A 21,073-nucleotide genomic window follows, 5' to 3' on the forward strand; every position below is an offset into this window, starting at 1 on the left:
TTCTGTCAGGTTTATTGAAGGAATCTTAAGTCGAATCTTTACGTAACCAAAAGATTGGTCTAGGATAAGTTCGGTACTCATTTATTGATTTGTTTTGCATAAGCTCACTAGAGTAAACAAGAAAAGAAAAGAAAAGAAAAGAAAAGAAAGGAAAAGAAAAGAAAAGAAAAATGTGAGCTTTCTATTAATGCAAACAGATCTGGATGCCTTCCAAAAGTCTTTATGATTAGTTGAAATATTTAACATTGCATTCTTCATTTTCTATGATACAATGAGTATGACCTCAGTACTCGAGTCTATCATTTATATAAATAAATCCATACAAATAAATGTCATAAACTTTATGGCCTAGTTTTGTAGTGATGTAACACTGTGGGAAAATACCTATGGGATTGTCTGCCTGAAAGACAACAAGCTTCCAACTAACAAACTGAGATGCTTAAGCAACATTTGAATGTGAGCATAAAGATCAATCCTAATTTGTCATAATTACTGCAGCCTTACAGTATAACTACATTCAGCTCAAAACATTCTCTTTTAAAGGTTTAATTTGTCCATCAATAGGTTTTCATACAAATGTGTCATGACCCCAACAGTGTGCAGGTTCTCTCAGCTGCCAGTACTTCTGGGTCAAAACTTGGGTCCGATCCAGCTAGTTACTCAGCCTCCTACTGCAAAACAAACCCTAGTTAACTCCTGGTAATCCCGGTTTACTCTGACCCAGTTCCTTTTCATTGTGGATTTTGCACTTTTAAGCTTACACTTTCATCCTTTGTAGTTCAGTCTGATTAGGTTTATTTAAGAGTGTGGAACAATGTTATAATAATTAAAGAAAACAGCTTAAAAATGAAAAGCAGCAGTGGTAAAATATTCTCAGTAAGTGAAATCAAAATTAAAAGTTTGCAAAAAAAAAACTAAATTAAACTTAAAAAGCAATGCCCACTACAGCACAAACAAAAAACTAAACGGAATGTGAAAAACATTATTTTCTAATTTTTACGAAACGACCGGTTAAATTCAGATACCTTCTCAATTGCTTAATCATGAACTCCCAGAAGATGGTGATGTGCTAACTAAGGGTTGCTAACCCTGTTATTGTAGAAAATGATACTTGTATATTATTTCCGATTGTCAGCATACGATGTTCTGAACCTTTTCATAATTACCCATCAATTTTGACTGCAACTAAAATCAATGCAACATTACTGGGTATGTTTCTGAGGCCTTACGACTTTCAAGAACGTGAGAAGAATGAAAATTAACTTAAAAAATTAAATACATAGTTCTTCTAGCACTATGTATAGATGTCAAACCCAGAGTACCCAGACCAGGTATTATTTGCTCAGATTGACTGATGTAAAATGCTAATTTGCAGATTAATGGAATCCAGGATGGCAAAGGAGATTTTGTAACCTAACCCTTAATCGAGTAGCTTTAAATCTAGTCAGTGCTCCTGCCTCCTGTGCCTTTGCAGAGTATATTGAGTCTGTTTGTGGAGCAGGGCCACCTCCTCTCAGAGTGAAGGGTTTCCCTCAAAATGAACAGAGATCTGAATGCCACTCATTACTGAAACATTAAGACTGTCTCAGGAGGCATTTCAGTGTGTTTACTGGTCTACTTGTAGACTCATTTAAAATTATCTATAGCCTTATTTTCACTTATTGTCCAGTTTCTCACATGCAATGCAGTGCAATGCAAGCTTAGCAAAATACTTGAAGCTAAACTGAAAACACGTTCAAAAAGGAAATGGAAAAACTATTGAATGTTTCCAAGCCGGAACCCCCCTGCTCCATAGTAGACTCTGAAGACGGCAACATTTCTGAGATCTTCAACCACCTACAAGCACCTGTTCCTATCCTCAAACATCAAATTCCCTGATTCTTCTGCTCTTTTCTAAGTGGATACATCTGAGGTAGAAGTAGAACTAATTTACTAATAAAAATCCACTACCTCGTTTTCTATTTTTCTCATGTCACCCCAGAAATCACTAAATACCATGTATGCAACCATTCACGTCCATTCACTGATCCTTACTCATCAATACTTTCAATGTCTTCAGCCTGTTAAAAGGCTGAATACCAAATAGAACCAATGACCTTTGGTTCACTACCATTTATTGTCTAAGTTACCAAAAGTTAAAGTTCTCTTAAAGAAATCTAACCATAATACCATCCTCAATAAAGGCAGCACCCATACAATGGTCTGCAAGATAAATGAAACCAGCTTTCTTACCTACCACTCCAATTAGTAATCTATATGTTCCAGCATACCACAGTCTGGTTTCGGAATTAGTGCAAGCATCCTCCAGGTTACACATGGAAATCACACACACCGAACCTTTGTTGGAACATCAGCTCTGATGGCAGGAAACAACACATGCTGCATCCGTATCACCTTTCATGCAGAACAGAAACACCGGCTTATTGCCACGCCTTCCTACACAAACTCATCATTGACTCCATGTCACAGCTGAATTTAGTGCTGACCGAGCCCATGAGACAGCTATATCACTACTCAGGAAGGGGGTGTTCTAGGAGCCGTAATCTCCGTCTGAGGTGCCCAATCCGTATTCGGAGTCTGGAAGTATGGAACTTGAAACTATAGTCAGGATTATGCCCGTAGATTAATGATTATTTAACACATTATTATTATTAAGAAGTGGACCCGTTCATTGGGACCTGTATATGTGTATAACAATTATGGGCACTGGGATATTGAAAGAACACCCAAAAACAATGAGAGGCACTTGACAGGCTGGTCCTTGCGACAGTACTGGAAGTCATATGAATAGAGGTAGATATGAGCAGACTAATGGCAAAACCTGCTAAGTTGCTGTACCAGATTACGTACCTCTTCTCAGTAGATGCCACTCAGCTCTGTGCCTAATGGCCAAGCCTCATTTGACTTACAAGCCATCAACAAACTGTTTGCGTGTGGGTGATAATGGTACTCAGCGCATCCGTCAAACTCAGGCTGACGGTGGGCCACACTTCTGTTATAAAGCTCATTCGCATCTGATTCTACTGAATCCATGGCCACACTTCTGTTATAAAGCTCATTCGCATCTGATTCTACTGAATCCATGGCCACACTTCTGTTATAAAGCTCATTCGCATCTGATTCTATTGAATCCATGGTCACACTTCTGTTATAAAGCTCATTCGCATCTGATTCTACTGAATCCATGGCCACACTTCTGTTATAAAGCTCATTCGCATCTGATTCTACTGAATCCATGGCCACACTTCTGTTATAAAGCTCATTCGCATCTGATTCTACTTGAATCCATGGCCACACTTCTGTTATAAAGCTCATTCGCATCTGATTCTACTGAATCCATGGCCACACTTCTGTTATACAGCTCATTCGCATCTGATTCTACTTGAATCCATGGCCACATTTCTGTTATAAAGCTCATTCGCATCTGATTCTACTGAATCCATGGCCACACTTCTGTTATAAAGCTCATTCGCATCTGATTCTACTGAATCCATGGCCACACTTCTGTTTTAAAGCTCATTCGCATCTGATTCTACTAAATCCATGGCCACACTTCTGTTATAAAGCTCATTCGCATCTGATTCTACTGAATCCATGGCCACATTTCTGTTATAAAGCTCATTCGCATCTGATTCTACTGAATCCATGGCCACACTTCTGTTATAAAGCTCATTCGCATCTGATTATTCTGAATCCAGTGAATAGCATTCTGAAAAATGTTTTATTTTTTTTAAACTAAGTAAAAAACATTTCTGGGTAAACTCCCTCGATGTAAATTGTTGAATTACTATAATCTGGAAATAAAAATATAACAATTATATTTTAATTTCACTGCAAATTAAACTTATTTCTCTAGACTTGAAACATTACAATATTAGTTTCATGGGGAAAATCATCTATATTGTTAGAAAAAAATAAATACATTACTTTTATCTGTTCACTGAAAGCTATGTCTGCCTCTGTGACTATGGTAAACCACAATGAAACAATGTAGCCTTTCAATGGTAGCCAGCTTAGTAAATCTGAGGGTAGTTTAAATGGGAGAAAACTCAGGAAAGTAAAGTCTATCCCTTTCCAACCATTAATGCTTCCACCCTAATACAGCAGTTGTACGCAGGGGAACTTAATCCCAGTCATTAGCTATTTTTCACTTCCAAGAAAAAGCCATTTTAACATATTGTACTGTGCATACAATACTTCCACAATGCTTCTAGTCTTCCTAAATTATGGTCCATTAAGGCCAGTTTACGTACAAATGCAACTTTTGTTTCTCAGGAAGTTGCTATGTCTGAGACTTTAAGTTCTGAAGTTCTCAATGTGAATTAATTTGCCCATAGAGGTGCAGTTTATTATAGTCATTACTTTGTCAGATGTTTGCTTTCGAGTGGCTTGGCACTGCGGTGGAGAAATGACTGGTCTGATGTTCATGTCATAGAAATGGGTCTCAGGAATGCTCCTGCTATTGTACCTTCAAGCGACGTGCTTAAGCAGCATTACTGTAGTCAGATATCCCACGGATGTAGCTTATTTGACTGAGTCTTGGTGATAAAATTGCTGCTATCAATCCCCGTGTGTCAGTGGATGTTAATTGGTTTTTGTACGTGCAAATATGGATGCACTGTAAAATGAACAATATTTACTGGATGCTCAAGGTAGTCTATTGGACATGACAGCAGTATTAAAAGAGTGTGCTAAGAATAGAAATATATGTTTATGTAGAAGTAAACATAGGGTGAAGAATGAACAGGAAAAAAAAGTACCCTGATTAAGCAGCACTCAGTTAGATCGGAATTCAGCAGGATACAATATGTGTGGTTTTGCTTGAAAGTGAAGTCAAAAGTAATAATATGAACTTTCTGTTCTGTACCCCCAGTGTTTAATGGAGATGCATATGGAATGACCCTTGGCCTTTAATGGACTGAGTTAGCTGTTATTACAGTGCCAAAGAAATCTCTTCCCAGCAACTTATTAGAACAGATTAAATAATAGAATTAAAATTGTCATTAAGGACAAAAAATGCAAAACACTTCAGCATTTCAACAGCTCTTGAGAGGAGCTATTTAGATACTTTATCAAAAAATGTTTTATGTTCAACTCACAGAACTTTTTTTTAAAAAAAGGAGAATGTTACAATGCTGGATGATGTATTCATTTAAAACCTTAAAGCCTAAAGTGAACAGCTTCAATATCCTTCAATAACAATCCTTCTTCTGTATCTTCTGGCAGAATCCATTGGTGTCCGTGTAATCCCTTTGAATGGTCCTTGTAGTAAATATCACATTTAAAGCCTAGCCATGCTTTTAGTTGTTAGGTATCAATCAAGTCCTTGAGGAGAACTTTGAATTACCAGATGAGAATCAGTCTGTACATTCCCTGCTGCATCAGTCCAATGAGGGGAAATCAAGTAAAATGAGCGACTTTCAGCAGAGAGGCAGGTCTACTGTGACAGACGAGCTTCAGTCCAAGCAGTACATGTTTTGTGAGATAGTAGCACTCCCTGTAAAGAGGCTCCCAGCTGGGAAACGCGATCACTAAATCTGCCGTCATGCCTAGATGTTTTCTGCTAGAAGAATAGGGGTGATACTACAATCGCCCAATTCACATTAGCGTCAAAAATCACTTGTACTTTTATGTTATGTGTCTCAGAGGGCTCTCTTGTGAAGAAACGTCATAAGAGTTAAATCACAGGATAAGATTTCATCCTTATTGTATACAGTAAGAACAACCATGAGTGGTTAACACTGGAAGTGGTTATTTGTTTCCTGGTGTTAAGCCTGCTGGTTGCTGAAGTACAAAAGAACAACTAATATCTGACTGCTTGTACATCTCCCAAGACACTGTTCACTGGTCACACTTGAGGCAACATGAATAATGTTTTAGTACATGCTTACTTAATGCATTAATTAACCAGTAAGTAAGTATTAGTTACATACTGATTCCATGCTTATTCATCATTAATCAATCATAACAGTTCATGTATTCCATATATATTAGTTAACTATATTAGTTAACAGATAACTAATTAGTTAATAATGGTACAGTAAGAACTGAAGGGGCAAAAATTACCTAACTCATTTACTACTCCAGAGCAATTCATGAACTAATATAGGTTTTCCCCTGAAATATGTGAACTGTCATGGTTGATTAATGATGAATGAACATGGGATCAGTACTTAACAGGCACTTAGTTACTGGTTAATTAATGCATTAAGTAAGTAAGTATGTACTACATTATTCATGTCTCCTGAAATATAGTGTTACCAACTGTTCTAAAGGGTTATGTCACCCGACTTCAGAACTTTAGTGGTACCAGATGGGGACCACCAAATTCTATGCTGTTTTTTAACTAGTACTTGACACAGAGTGTTTTACATGCCAGCCATAAATCTCAGACTCTGGATCGGGAAATTCTGATTACATGTCGCCTTGAGGGGTGGCATGGTGCTGTAGTGGTTAGCACTATTGTCTTACACCTCAGGCACCAGCGATTGAGTCTCCGCTGTGACTCCATATCTGGAGTTTACATGTTCTCCCAGTGTTAGCATTGGGTTATCTCTGGTCTCACAGTCCAAATACATGCCACAATAAAATGGAGATACCAATTTGTGGATAGGTGTGTGAGTGTCTCTGTAATGGACTGGTTCCCTGGCTTGTACCCATAGACCGTCCACAACCCTGAAAAAGACAAGTGGTTACAGAAAATGTATACATGGATGTTTCCTTTTAAATCATTGTCAAAATTCATTAACTTAAAATAACTAAAATAAGCAATGTGAATAACTAATACGTTTTAGTTAATTACAGTATACAGTACCAGTTTGGACAGACCTACCCTTAGAAAGGTTTTTTTGTACTATTATTTACATTTTGGAATAAAGACATCAAAACTATAAAATAACAAATATAGAATTATGCACTGACCAAAAAAGTATTATTTGTTGGGGGTAGGGGTATCTCTGGGGTTTGGACTCAGAAGGTTGCTGGTTCAAATCCCTGAGTGATCCCTGATATTGTTTGAACTCCAGTTGCTGGAGCAATTAAGGTTAAGGGCCTTGCTCAGGAGCCCAACGGTGGGATCACTCTACCAACTCAGGGATCTGAACCAGCAACCTTCTGAGCTTTCTCCTCTTTTCTCCTCTCTCCTCTACCCGTTTTATTAGGTGGCCTCCTAGGATGCTTTTACAACTGTACTGAAGGAGGCCCCACATATGCTGAACAGATAAATAAAAAAAATCACAGTTTTCTTTGATACATCGTGATTGATAGCACATATTCTTAAAACATACTCTTAAATTAATGTGGAATTAACATAAAGGTGTGGAGATCAAAGATTCTAACTTGTATCCACAAGGTTATCAGTTCATTTCCTAGGGGACAAGATACCATGAGTGTAGTTAAGCTGGGAATGGCAAATTGGGTAAATGTGTTTGCTCCACTAAAATAATATATGGAGAAATAACATGTCTTTTAATCTGAAACCTCTAACCTGAAAATTTCCTCTAATTGGTTTAGAGACAACAAGAATCAATTTGCATTCATTAGGAATAGCAGATCTGAGCACATTGGTGCTTCTTGTAAGAAATGAAGATAAGCAGTATGCATAAATCCACCTGTGGGATTGAGGTTGGGGGAATTCCCATCATGCACAGAGGGCACCGTCAGCACCCCCACCTGCTCCCCTGGCTTCCACACTATGACATAATGCTTCTAAATGAGGCCTCACTAATTGAAACTTTCAAACATCAAAGGGTGTTTGCTCTTAGGACTTTCCAGAGCTGCAGATGTAATTGAATCCATCCAATAAAATAACCCATTTTAGTATAAAAAATAATAAGAAGAAATTAATAAATAAATCCATTCATTTATATATTATGTAACTAATAACACAAATCTGTGCTTAGGTCCTGTGATTGTCATCCACTCAGTTACTGTGAGAGTTCATACATTTGGAAGTAATATTACAAAACAATGCATTTTTAACGGATATCCAGTCACCTCTAATCTTTTAAAAACGTAATAGGTTACATTAACGCTAATTAGACTTATATTTACTGCATCAATGAAGTTGGTAATAGTATTCAACTGGCAGTAGCTTGATTTATAATTAAATACTTTCCAAAGCCCATTCATGAAATGCTTTATATACTGCAGAGTCGAAGTTCTTTATGTAGCATTCAGGTGTAAACATAACTTAAAACATAAATGCAAACTTATTTGTGTCGCTAATTCAAATATTTACGGGGACTTCTTGTAATAAATGAATCAAGAACATATTGAAACGAAAAATAAAAATAAAGATATATAAAAATTAAAAAAAGCATTTAAAAGAGGTATTCTATTGTAAAATAACACCCATTTTTTGTGTGTCCCACCATGGTAGGGGCATTTCACCTTAAACTGTCCATAAAATGTGAATATTCCTAAACAGATGCAGCATATATGGACTGACCTTTGGATTGACCTTTTTAAATAGATTAATACAAGATATAAAATACATGTTCAGCCATATACTTTGCTTTAATGCTACTGTGAACATTAGGAATTCCCCATGTCATGATGCGTCAAAACATAATGTACAGTAGACTGCTATGGAGGTACTGATATGTGACTGGCAAACAAACATTTTTAGCTTTTATTACTACATTCCTTAGAAGTGCGATGTTTCCTACCCATTATGAAAGGCTTCGGATGTAGCCCCGCGTCTAACACCTATTATTTTACGAGTCAAAGAAATGTTGCATTTTAAAATAACGTCAGTCAGCTGCATCTGCAACCTGATCCTCCTTGATCCTCCATCAGACCTGTTTGCAAACGATATTCCCTTTGATGATCTGATCACCTTGCTCGGCTCACGTTGTGACTTGACTTTTCGCCTCAGAATGCACCGGTGAAAATTTCCCCTTGTCTTTCACAAACATTCACATGAAGCCTTTTTTTTGTCATTGCCTCATCTCTCAAAAACGGCCCTTCGGTACACAATAGCAGTTTATAAGGGGCCTGCGATCGACAGGTTCAAACAGCTACTTTGATCAAAGTTAATACAAAAGTTGTTTGTAAATGTCCATTAGTAGTGGAATGGTGTATTTCTGCAGCAGCATAACAGTTAGAAATAACTCAGACTTATTTTGAAGTTCATGTACCTGTATCCCAATAAGATACCTCATTAATGATATTAATTAGCTTGATGATATTCAGGAAGTGTTACAACCCTCTTCTCATCTTTTACATTTCTGATGGAAAGTTTTCCTTTCATACAGTACGTGCCATGACATATGAATCTCAAGTACATGGGTTCATACACACACACACACAAACGTCGGGTAAACATGTGCTTATGGGGACCTCTCATTCATTTCTACGGGAAAAATGCTAACTACTGTATGACAACCTTTACCCCTACCCTGCTCTAACCATAACCATAAGTAACCAAGAAAAATACAAGAGTTTTTGCATTTTTAGTTTTTTCATTGCAGTCACAGATTTTTATTAAATTGAGTTTTCCATTATGGGGACCAGTTTCCAGGTACATTGTGTCCCTATAAGGTAAGGTATATCCGCTCACACACACACACACACACATACACACAAACACGCACACACGCACACACAGACAGACAGACATGCGCACAGATACACAAATCTTTCCCTAGGCTTGGGAAATGAACACTTTAGCTGTGCCTGTTGTAAAATATGTTTTAATGTACCCAGGAAGCAGTCAAGAGGACACAACAAAGTGACAAAAGGTGCTTTCAAACGGGTTCTGTTGTGAACACAGCCATTGACTGGGAAAGATGTGAATCTGAAGCACACAAGTTCTTATCGTTTGCTGAATAGGCCCATGGTCCAGGTAGTTGGACTAGATGACTGATAGCATGTGTGTGTGTGTCTGTGTGTGTGTGTGTTGGGGGGGGGGGGAATCATAGCCCTGTACGATCCGAGTGACTGAGCAGCAAACCTCCTGAATGGTTTTAATGCAAAGATTCAACAATCGGCGAGCTACATTCCATGTGCTTTATGATGTGAAACAGCAAAGAACTGGAGACAATTTTCACATTCACAGGACGTCATATTCGCCCGGCTTTCATCTGAAGAATTTATTTTTCACCGTGAGATAAGTTCACGTTAACCAAGTGCCCTTGAGTTAAATGGCAAAGCTACACAGCTGAGTTAATCTTATTTACCAGATGGCTCTCCCAGAGCTCTGGTCTTCAGAACGACTTGCATGCCTACGATGCTACTCATGTCATCGTCGTTGTCATCATCAATGTCATCATCGACCAAAGTATCTACCCTGCCGTATCGTTCCGCTGCAGCTTGCCAGAAGCATCTGAAAAGATGGAGATGTAAGACTGGAAACATCCAGCACTATAACAAATCTCTTCCCAGAGATAATATTTGAAAGCCTGTGACCCTGAACTGGATAGTTCAGTGCAGGTGGAAAGTGTTCCATGAGCGGCCTGGAAATAGGAGAGACGGAGGTCTTGGGAACAGCCCTGTCCATGGAAAAGGATAAAGCACAGCTTCCCAAAGATTATCCTTTTCCACCAAATTCCTGGTGGGACATGGAAATCTTTTCCTCCATGTGAATTTAAATCTGAAGATCTGGTATGCTACTTTACACATATTACTTTTTACTTACACGTTAAATCAGGTATTAAAACAGTTGTGGTCATACATTAGTATCGCCTGGACAATAGATTATAAGTATTGGGTTTATATATTTTTTTAAAAAGAGCTAAAAGGTGGTATTTGCCACTTTTCTCTGGTGTACACTTACTGTGTCCTCAGGATATGTGTCATTGAAACAGACACCCCTTTTGTGAGTCCCCTTTGTCTGGGAGGCTGTTTAGGTGGTCCACCTGCGCTGGGCGTTTGCAGAGAGGGAGAAAAAGAGGAAGAAAGAAAGAAAAAAAATAAATGATATTCAAACATGTTCTTTTTAACTATTATAGAAAAAGCCCTCCAAGCTTCTATTTCAGGAAATGCATAGCTGGCTTGTCTCCATGCCATTATAAAGGTATAATCTAGGTAAATGGACTGTCTCACCAGTATTAGCAGAGCTCCCTCTAGTGTTGGTTATTGTCTTGCAGCGTTACCAGTAATTTCTTTTTTTTTGCAAACCATACAGAACACCCTGTGGAATAATTAACTTTACGTTAATAGTTATCCTCTTCAGGGATTGTTTAAATCTATTTAGGTCATACATTTTATTGTTGTTGGCATATTGCATAATATGAACAATATAAATTATTTTAGCTTTTATATGAGTGGGTTGCTCAGTCTTGCGATATAATGTATTTGCATTGCCTCATATTTTCAGGGTTGGGGGTTCAAAAATTGTCTGTGTGTGTGTGTGTGTGTGTGTCTGTCTGTCTGTCTGTCTGTGTGCATGTGGAATGTGCTTTTGCTGGGTGTTTTCATGGGTGTCCTCCCACCTGCGTGTGGGGGGGGGGGGGGGTGGGATTGCTCAAGTATTTTTCTACTTTATTTATGGTCTCTGACTCCCTTGGTTATCCAAATTCTGACTCCACCGATGATGTTTTTGTGAATATGTCCATCCATATTCCATAACTACTTATTCACAGCAGGCACATGTCGGGCCTGAAGCCTATGATGCACAGGGCCTATCCCAGAATGCACAGGGCACGAGGTGGGCACACATTGGATGGGATGCCAGTGTTTATGTCTAATGCCTCAAAAGCAGCGACAGTGTAATTTGTAATTTGAAGAAATTTAGTCGATTCATTTTGCTATAGTAGCTGGAGCCGCTAAACTACGATTGGCATTTCAAAGTATTTAAGCACACAAATATTGTGCAATCAGTGTTACATACTTTCCTAGCTGACAGTCTCATTTCAGGAAAATTGCTTCATACTGTAAATAGTAAATGTTTGTAGCTGGAATCTAATTGCAAAAAGTCAAGCATACATATTGCCGCTTGAAAATCTACAGTATCAGTAAGTTTGATTCTTAGTGAATACAAATGCAGCTTATGAACCAATATTTCAGCTGCTTTATTAAATACATTACAAATTGCCTCCTGCCTCTGAATAAGTCTAATTCCGTAGTACCAAGGATTTACCCTTGACTGATATTACACCCTGATTCCAGCTGATCAGAGTAGGCAACAATGCCTCACTTGTGGAGCACAAAAGACTTAAAAGTCACAATAAACACTCTAGCTTCTCTCAGCTAACACGTTAGCGCTGAAGTAATCTCCTCTGTCCTCGCCAGATATCCCAAAGAATGATTTCAAGTCCAAAGAAGAAAGGCTGTTAAAGTAGACCATTACGCTGTGCTTTGAATCTGCCGACCAAGACTTTATTAGCCTGCATTTCAGGTACAGCTCTGCTATAAAATTAGGATTTGATATGTAGAATGGTTGTGGGAAAAACAGCGCATCATTTTGTAATGTAACACAATGCCTGTCATTGCTGGTTTGATTTGACACCCTCCATACATATTATAATTATAGCATTGTTTTAAATTTTGAAAGTATAAGTGTAATTCTCTTCTTTGCTGGTGTAAAAAGCTGATGATTAGGTCGGGTAATAGACACATTCCGTTCCCCATCTCCAAAAGACGATTTCTTTACCATTTGTTTTAATCACCTACTTATCTTTGAAGTGTAACACACTGGGTATTTGGAATGCAGATTTCTATGGAACTTTCTGGAGTTGGCTTTTGATTACATTGTAGGAGGAATATTGAAGTATCTGAATAATAGTCCATAATTAACTGCGGGCAATAATTTGAAAATGCAGTTAATGTTAGCTTTTTTTTGTTTGTTTTTTTAAAACAGAGTTGCTTAAAATGTCTTTGCTCTGCTTCACACTAGCTTAAAAATCACACACCTTAACAACCTCTGAATGGTAAGAATCCTGGAGTTTACATTTTGCGATAATCGGTCTCCATAATGGCCCACATGGTCAGGGCGGCACAGAGTCGCTTTAGTAGAGCAGTAAGAACTTGTAGCTGAGGAAATGTCATCCATCTTCGTCAGGAAGACATTTATTTTGACACTGGAGAAGTAACACGTTTATTTTATAATGTCTCATATCAGCCTCTTTCCAGTGAACCAAAAAAACAAAAAAATGTGTTGAATGTAAAGTTTAGGGGAAAGTCGATACAGAGTAACAGACTGAATTACCCTGTTTAATTCTAAGGCTATATTTAAATTTGAATAAAAAAATGTTCATTTGGCAATGAGCCCGAACTGTATTTTGTATTGTACGTGCTTTAGTGGATACGTCTTGTGCCTTTGCTAGGAACTTTTCACTTTCTTAACTAGTCAAGAGTGCTTCCTACCTTGGCTAATTAAAAAATACAATGTGATTTTTTGTTAGCATGTGAAGGTAATTATTAACCATAACACTGTTAATACTGGAAAAACAAAGAGAATACAGTAACTTGTATGCAGTGTGTGTGTAAATGCAGTGTGTGAGATATTTGTAGGCATATTGCTCTAGCTGTTGCACCTTTATAAAGTCTTAATACAAGGCAAAAATACAAGACTTACCACAACCATATGTTTATTTCAAATTAAGAAAACAAACAACTAAGAAATTAAGAAAACTAGCAATAAATTTCATTATGGCTATTAAATTAAGCCGATGGCTCTCATATCTGAAATGTCATAGTCAGCAGGCGCATCTCATTATCACTGTTAACGTCTAACAATAAATCCAGGATGATGCTTCATGACAACTGAATGGTAGCATCCCACAATGTCCAGAGGAAAATTTGCGGGTACCAGCCACAGAATCCTTCACGTCACTAGATAACATACCTCCAATAAACTGAACTGTAAAAGCAAAAATAAAAATACTTTATGAGTCACTAATAACAGACATCACTCGGAGCTCCACCGCAGGAAGTGACTCACTCAGCAGCCTCAGTGCAGTGGGCTGCAGAGAAGCAAGGTGTCCCAGCCCACATGCAATTTGCTTTGCTCCAAATACAAGCATTTCCATTATTCAGCCCCGATGGATTTACGAGCTTATATGGCAAAGAATTAGTCGTCCCGTGGAAGGACCAATCACTTTGATGGTTCAGCAAGGGCTAATGATCCTTACACTGCAGGCGAGCTCACAAGAGTGCAAAAAGGGACAAATGATAGATGCTGAATAGATCCAGAGAGCATCAGTCAATGAAGTTCTTTCATTTTAATTAAAATCCTCAGCAGCTGCATATCAAAGAATAGTGAGCAGCAGTAATGGTTTGCCCAAGATGTTCAGCAGCCATGCTGGTATCTGGAAGATCTGCCTCTTCACATGCCTGCTGAGTATGTGCTTCAAAGGCTGCAGTGATATCTGCTGGACAAAGGGCAGGGGGGATTATGAATCATGACCAGTCTAATCACTTCCTGTGATCCTCATTCTTTTGTACTGGCAGTATAACACATTACTAGTAATTACTGGATTAACATATTCATTACTAAAGCATGAAGGCATTTCAGTTTAATTTTCTTTTACTTTAAATTCATGACTAGCACTCTTCTTTTATGAAGTTCTACTTATCTAACACTTATTGACGTGACACAGACAGTATGACATTTGTTACTTACATGTAATTGTAGTGATTGATAAAGGACAGTATTTAGTTTCACAGTCATCTATCTAACCTGGACTATATCTTATATTTTCCAGAATATGACCATGTTTTTTCATGTGGGGTGTGAAGTTGGCTTTCGTTCTACAGCTCCATTCTCTCTTCCTCCCCCCAGGTCCCCAGAGATGAACCTGCTAATTTCTTACTCTTAACGAGATGTGAAATCTGCTGCACCTTACACCAGACCATGGCTACAAGGCCACAAGTGGCACATTGGTTAAGGATTAAAGAAAAAAAAAACTGGAAAGTTTTCTAGTGTAACCATTGTTGCTAAAACTGGAGGGATGGCAAAATGTGTGCTATGGCAAGGAGCTGGGAGGGAGCAAAAATATGGACCGTCTGAGAGGTCCCCGAGGACTGGGTTAAGAACACTGGTGTAAGCCACCTATCAGCTGCTGTTATACATCTGAAGGTGAATTTCAGATTTACTGCAAATCTCAAGCTTCTGGCAGATAGAATATTAGAGCCCCATGACTGATTAACAATTTTTTGTGTGTTCTCAACCCATCATCTGTATTACTGCATCAGCAGAATTTTCCATTATAGCCTATGAATGAGGGTGCAGTGGTGACAATTCAGTATGCAACCCTTCAGAGACCATTCTGACATGAGTGGACATGAGAACACTGCAGCTGAGGAGGAAAGAGGTCACTTTCTCTGGACAATACTGATGATGTGCCTGGAAGAAGATGACCATGACCTGATCAAATGATTAGAACAAGGCTTTACCTGTAGACATGTGCAGATTTGTCAGGGTCACCATTGGTTTGATGCTTGAAGCTACTGCTGGGAAAAAAAAATCTTTTGCTCCAAAATTGTACCAAAGTTTGTGGTTCTGTCATCAATGCACAGTTAATGTCCAGTGACACAGAAGGTTACCTGGGATATGATGATTGTCACGCTCAGGCAACGTCAGGAGGTGAAGAACAGGTGTTTATGAAACAGAATGAAACAAAAATGACCAGGAGGGGTCAAAATGGGGATGCTTACACAGGGAAAAACCCACAGGCAGCCACAGGGGATCACTTACTGTAATGACATCAATGACTGAACTGGGGAGCATAAGTCTGGGAGGCACTTTATGACACCATTGATGAGGGAGCAGACGAGAGGCAGCTGGAGTAAGTCACAGGAGGACTGAAATGAGAGGGAGACAAATGATTATCAAGTGTGGCTCATTTCAGCCACACTAGGGAGAGAGAGCAGGACGGACAGAAGCAGGATGTGACAATGACAATAATGATGATGATGAAATGCTGATGTTGATGATGATGAGGATGATTATAATGATGGTGGTGGTGGTGATGATGATAATGATGGTGATGATAATGGTGATGATGGTGATGATGATGATGATAATTATGAGGATGATGATGATGATGTGGTGGTGGTTTTGATGATACTTCTGATGCTGATGATGATGATGATGATGATGTGGCCTTAATGATAATGACACTGTTGAAGATGATGTTGATAATGATGATGATGATAATGATGATGGTGATAATGATGATGGTGATGACGGTGATAATGATGATGGTGATGATGATGATACTGATGTTGATGTTGATGCTGATGTTGATGATGGTGATGATAATGATGAGGATGATGGTGATCATGATGATGATGATGATGATGATGATGATGGTGATGATGATGTTAATGCTGCTGTTGATGATGATGGTGATGATGATGATGGTGATGATAATGATGAGGATGATGGTGATCATGATGATGATGATGTTAATGCTGCTGTTGATGCTGATGTTGATGATGATGATGGTGATGATAATGATGAGGATAATGGTGATGATAATGATGAGGATGATGGTGATCATGATGATGATGTTGATGCTGATGTTGATGATGATGGTGATGATGATGAGGATGATGATGGTGATGATAATGATGAGGATGATGGTGATCATGATGATGATGATGATGAGGATGATGATGATGATGTTGAGGATGATGCTGATGTTGATAATGCTGGTGATGATGGTGATGATGATGGTGATGATGATGAGGATGATGATGATGCTGATGATGGTGATGAGGATGATGCTGATGTTGATAATGCTGGTGATGATGCTGATGATGATGGTGATGATGATGAGGATGATGATGATGGTGATGATGAGGATGATGCTGATGTTGATAATGCTGGTGATGATGCTGATGATGATGGTGATGATGATGAGGATGATGATGATGATGTACATGTAAATGGTTATGGAAGATGGATGGATGGTTGGAAAAATAATAAAAAATGATACCGTAGAATGATATAACTAATCAGGGAAAAACTTTTTTCTGTCTTGAACTGATGAAAACATATGAAGAGTCAATTTCCAAAACGCTTTCAGTCCACAAGATACATGCATGGGATTAGTTCATATGTAAGTACCATTTCATGGAGTGAGTCCGCAGAAAGTTCTTTGTTGAATTACACGTGGGCTGAGTGTGGTTTCTACACTGTAGCCTATAAGGAAGACTGATATTGGAAATCTCAAAAACAACAAAAAATGGACTGAGTGAGATTTAGAAATGTACTCTTCATATTTCTGTTACATCAACAACTGACAAGTTGTTTAATTTTGGAAAGCTGACAATCATTTCTCTATTGGTTGCATTTTTAATTAGAAATTACTTCAAACTTCTGTACCCTCACTACTTAAACTGCAGCACATAATTTAAAATCCCTTTGTAATTCAATGCATTGCTAATGGTTTTTTTCCACTAAAAGTCTCTCCAGAAATAATAATACCACTATAATTATGATGATTACAATGAGAGATTAATCAAAGTGAGACACTGGTTTCCAGTTGTACAAACATTCTTGAAGAAAGGACCTTGCATGCAGTTCATAAAAAAGGTTTTTACCTTGACAATATTTCTCAGAATGCAGTTATGGATAATTGTAAAAACACAGAACAATGGACTTCCTTAATAAATCCTTTATGGTGATTCAACTACCACAAATTTATGAACAGAGCACTCTTTGTATAATGAATATGTTGTACATAAAAGTTTGCTGACTGAGAGATACTAATCATTAAACACAAGTTGTATTGAACAAACGTTATGGTTTCGTAATGCCTGAAACTCCTGTAATACTCAACCATTTCCATCCATCCATTTTCTGAAACCACTTGTCCTATTCAGGGTAGAAGAGAACAAATTAGTCTAAAAGAAATGGTCTTTATCTTACACTCTTGTTTTCCAAAGACACAGTTCAGAAATGGTGAGAAATATTCCATTATCAATTCAATTTTATTTGTATTGTGCGTTTTCACAACATTACATTGTCTCAAAGTGCTATACAGCACCCGCACCCAAAGCCCCTATTGAGCAAGCCAGCGGCGACAGTGGCAAGGAAAAACTCCCTAGGAGGGAGAAACCTTGGGAGGAACCAGACTCAAAGGGGGAGCCCATCCTCCTGGGGCCGGCAGGGAAAGTCAATTGATCAGGATGGCAAAGTCACAATTCACGTTGTGCCAGTCTTAACATTTGAGATTCAATTTTATTTTCCAAAAAAAGACAGACTGCAAAGCCTAATGTTTGTATAAAATATCACAACATGTTCATAGTTGTTGGAAAACATTTAATAATATTATTACAGTCAAAAGTGGTTTCTGAATCTAAAGATTTTTGCTCGAGTGGGAAAAAAATCACCTTGTTTCATGTGATGGTTAGACCTAAATGAGGGGGTGATACTGATAAAAAGTGGAAAAAAGCACCCTGGGTTGATTTGGTACTGTTACAACACCCCACACACTAAAGATACTAGTTTTTTAAATCAATGCCACTGGCTCCCCCTACTGTCTATACATGGTACTTCATTCCCTCTTGTAAGTTGGGCATCGGTTATCTACAAAAGAAAATTACGCACGCTAGCACAGCGTATCATCAGCCCAGCGTGCATTATAATACAGAACAAAGGATTTTCTTGTCATTAAGCTCAGATTTTGGTCTCTATATGCTTCCTTCTTACTTAAACAATGGAGCTATAAATAGCATTAAGACGACGGGAACTAGAGAAAATAGACCACCCCCCTTAACCTGCCTCCTTCCCCAGGCAACATGGGTTCCATCCCACCCTTTATACTTTTTGCACAATCCACAGATCCCAACCTCTATATGCCAGAGGACGTTTTCCAGATACGGCACCACAAGCTGCCTGTGTTAAGAAATGGGACTGGTTCATATAATTAAATCAGGCCCAGAATCTAAAGGTTGCCAGTTCAAATCCCAGGAGGAGTTCTGCTCTATTATCCATGCACAAGGTGCTTAATCTGAATCTAATCAGGAGCAGCTGAAAGGACTGCAGTAGAATCCCATGAAATAGGATGTATAGTATATATGTAGTTATACCCTGATTCTCATAAAAGTCTGTAAAGATTCCTAACAATGTCCACATCACCTTTAGACATTATAGGAAACATCCACCAATAGCAACTTATCCAGTGCAGCATCGCTGTGAGCCTGAAGCCAATCTAGGAAGCAGTGGACAGAAGGTGCCCTGTTTGGAATTCCAGTCACCAAAGGAAAGGTACATGCCTGCTTTTGGTCTGCGGGAAATTCCATGCAGGCGCAGGAAGAACATACAGACTCACCCCACAAACAGCAGAGGCTGGAATTCAAACCCCAGATCCTGGAGGTATGAAGTTACCACATCAAAAACAAAGCCGCCGTGTTTACAAGACACCAACGCCGCCACAATAAATGTTACTAAATAATTTATTTTACTCTTGAATAGATTAACTTTCTTTTTACATTTTTTTCTGTCTTTTAGTTGAAAGATGAATGTTTGAAGTCAGACTGAATACAAACGTATACGAGTGGCCTCATGGAATGTGGGCACCACTTGTTTGGTGATGAAAGTTTTTTTCACTTGCTTTCACTGGAGGTTGTCCTGCACAGGTAATAATCCTCTTTCATCTTTAAGCCCTCATTTAGGATCAAAGGCTGGCAGCTAGGAATTCAAGGGACTGAATTACCAAGAGGCTGAATTGCCACAATCAAAAATGGTTTAATGGCTAGCCTATGCTGACTCTCGCTGATGATGATGATGATGATGATGATGATGATGATGATGATGGAATACTTCACCTTTATAACAAAGGTGGTATATTTTGTTCTCAAATTGCAACATTGTTCAGTGCACAAGACATTTGTTAACAGCATGATGAAAACGTAATTAAACATTTAAAAATTCGTAACTTTTTATAATACAAACCACCGCAAGACTGTTTTAGTAATAAACATTACAGTATAGTGTATCATTAATCAAATATTTTAAATATCTTGAATTTAAAATATTTTCTCATATCAGCAAAAAAAAAAACTGAGGAATTAAATACATTTTAAATAAAGTTTCTAGGAATTTTAGAAAATAAATAAGGGTTATAAAAGGAGGGTGCACATATCCCTAATATAGTCACTTCATCCTGAACTCCAAAACTTCCTGTGAGAGTCGTGATAATCTTACTGTCTACATGCTGCACACAAGTTCATTTCCTTTTTGGAGGGCTGTGCAGATTAGCCAATGGAAAACGCGTCAGCTCTTCAGCGCAGGGCTGGTAAGCCTGGCTGGGGAAAAGAAATTGGACCTATTACGGCCGCAAAGGCACGTGGGAAGACAGGCACCTCAGTGGGTGGAAGTGAATAGGGCCTGGCAGCATCAGCCCACTCATCAATGTCTGGAGAGGAAAGGGCGGGGGTGTGCCCCCCTGAGTCCTAGGGATTAGGGAGTCACTTTTCAGCAAAACACTATCCACTATCCAGTCTTTTTCCAGACTTAATGCACAAATACAGCATCAATAAAGTGGTTACAAGCAATTTATTGTAACAAAATTTCCACGCTACCTTCATCCATGACTGCTTATCCATTACAGGGTAATGGTGTCTGTAAGCATTGATGGAGTTAAATGACATTTTTAAAAGCCAAAAAAGATAATCTCAATATCTCAAATGTTTTTTTTTTGTAGGCAGTATGAGTTTTTAAATGCTTATAAAAACGTGAATCAAAAATGGAAAATTATTGCATGTCAATCTGAAGCATCTGTGGCATGTTAATATTCCTTAAAATTTGTAAATTTACGTCAGGGGTGGGGAACCGGTTCTGTGGAGGGCTGGTGTGGGTGCGGATTTTTGGGATGACCTTTCAATCAGCCAATAATAAAACAGTGTTTCTCAACTCCTGTCCTGGAGGCTCTCTGTTATTGGCTGATTAAGAAGCCATCCCAAAAACCTGCACCACCATTGGCCCTCTATGGATTAGGTTCCCCACCCCTGATTTACCAGGATAAATTGCTTTACTGGTAATTGAACATTTGAAGCTGATGTGTTAAAGGGTTAGGATTAGGGTTAGGTAGACATGTCAGGTATCTTTGGATGCGTCTACAGGAGCTACAGGGTCCTGATTTAGATTTATTTCTTCCTCAGTGAAGATCGGTTATAT

This window comes from Brienomyrus brachyistius, chromosome 8 (genome assembly GCF_023856365.1).
Source record: "Brienomyrus brachyistius isolate T26 chromosome 8, BBRACH_0.4, whole genome shotgun sequence".
Lineage (NCBI taxonomy): Eukaryota > Metazoa > Chordata > Actinopteri > Osteoglossiformes > Mormyridae > Brienomyrus > Brienomyrus brachyistius.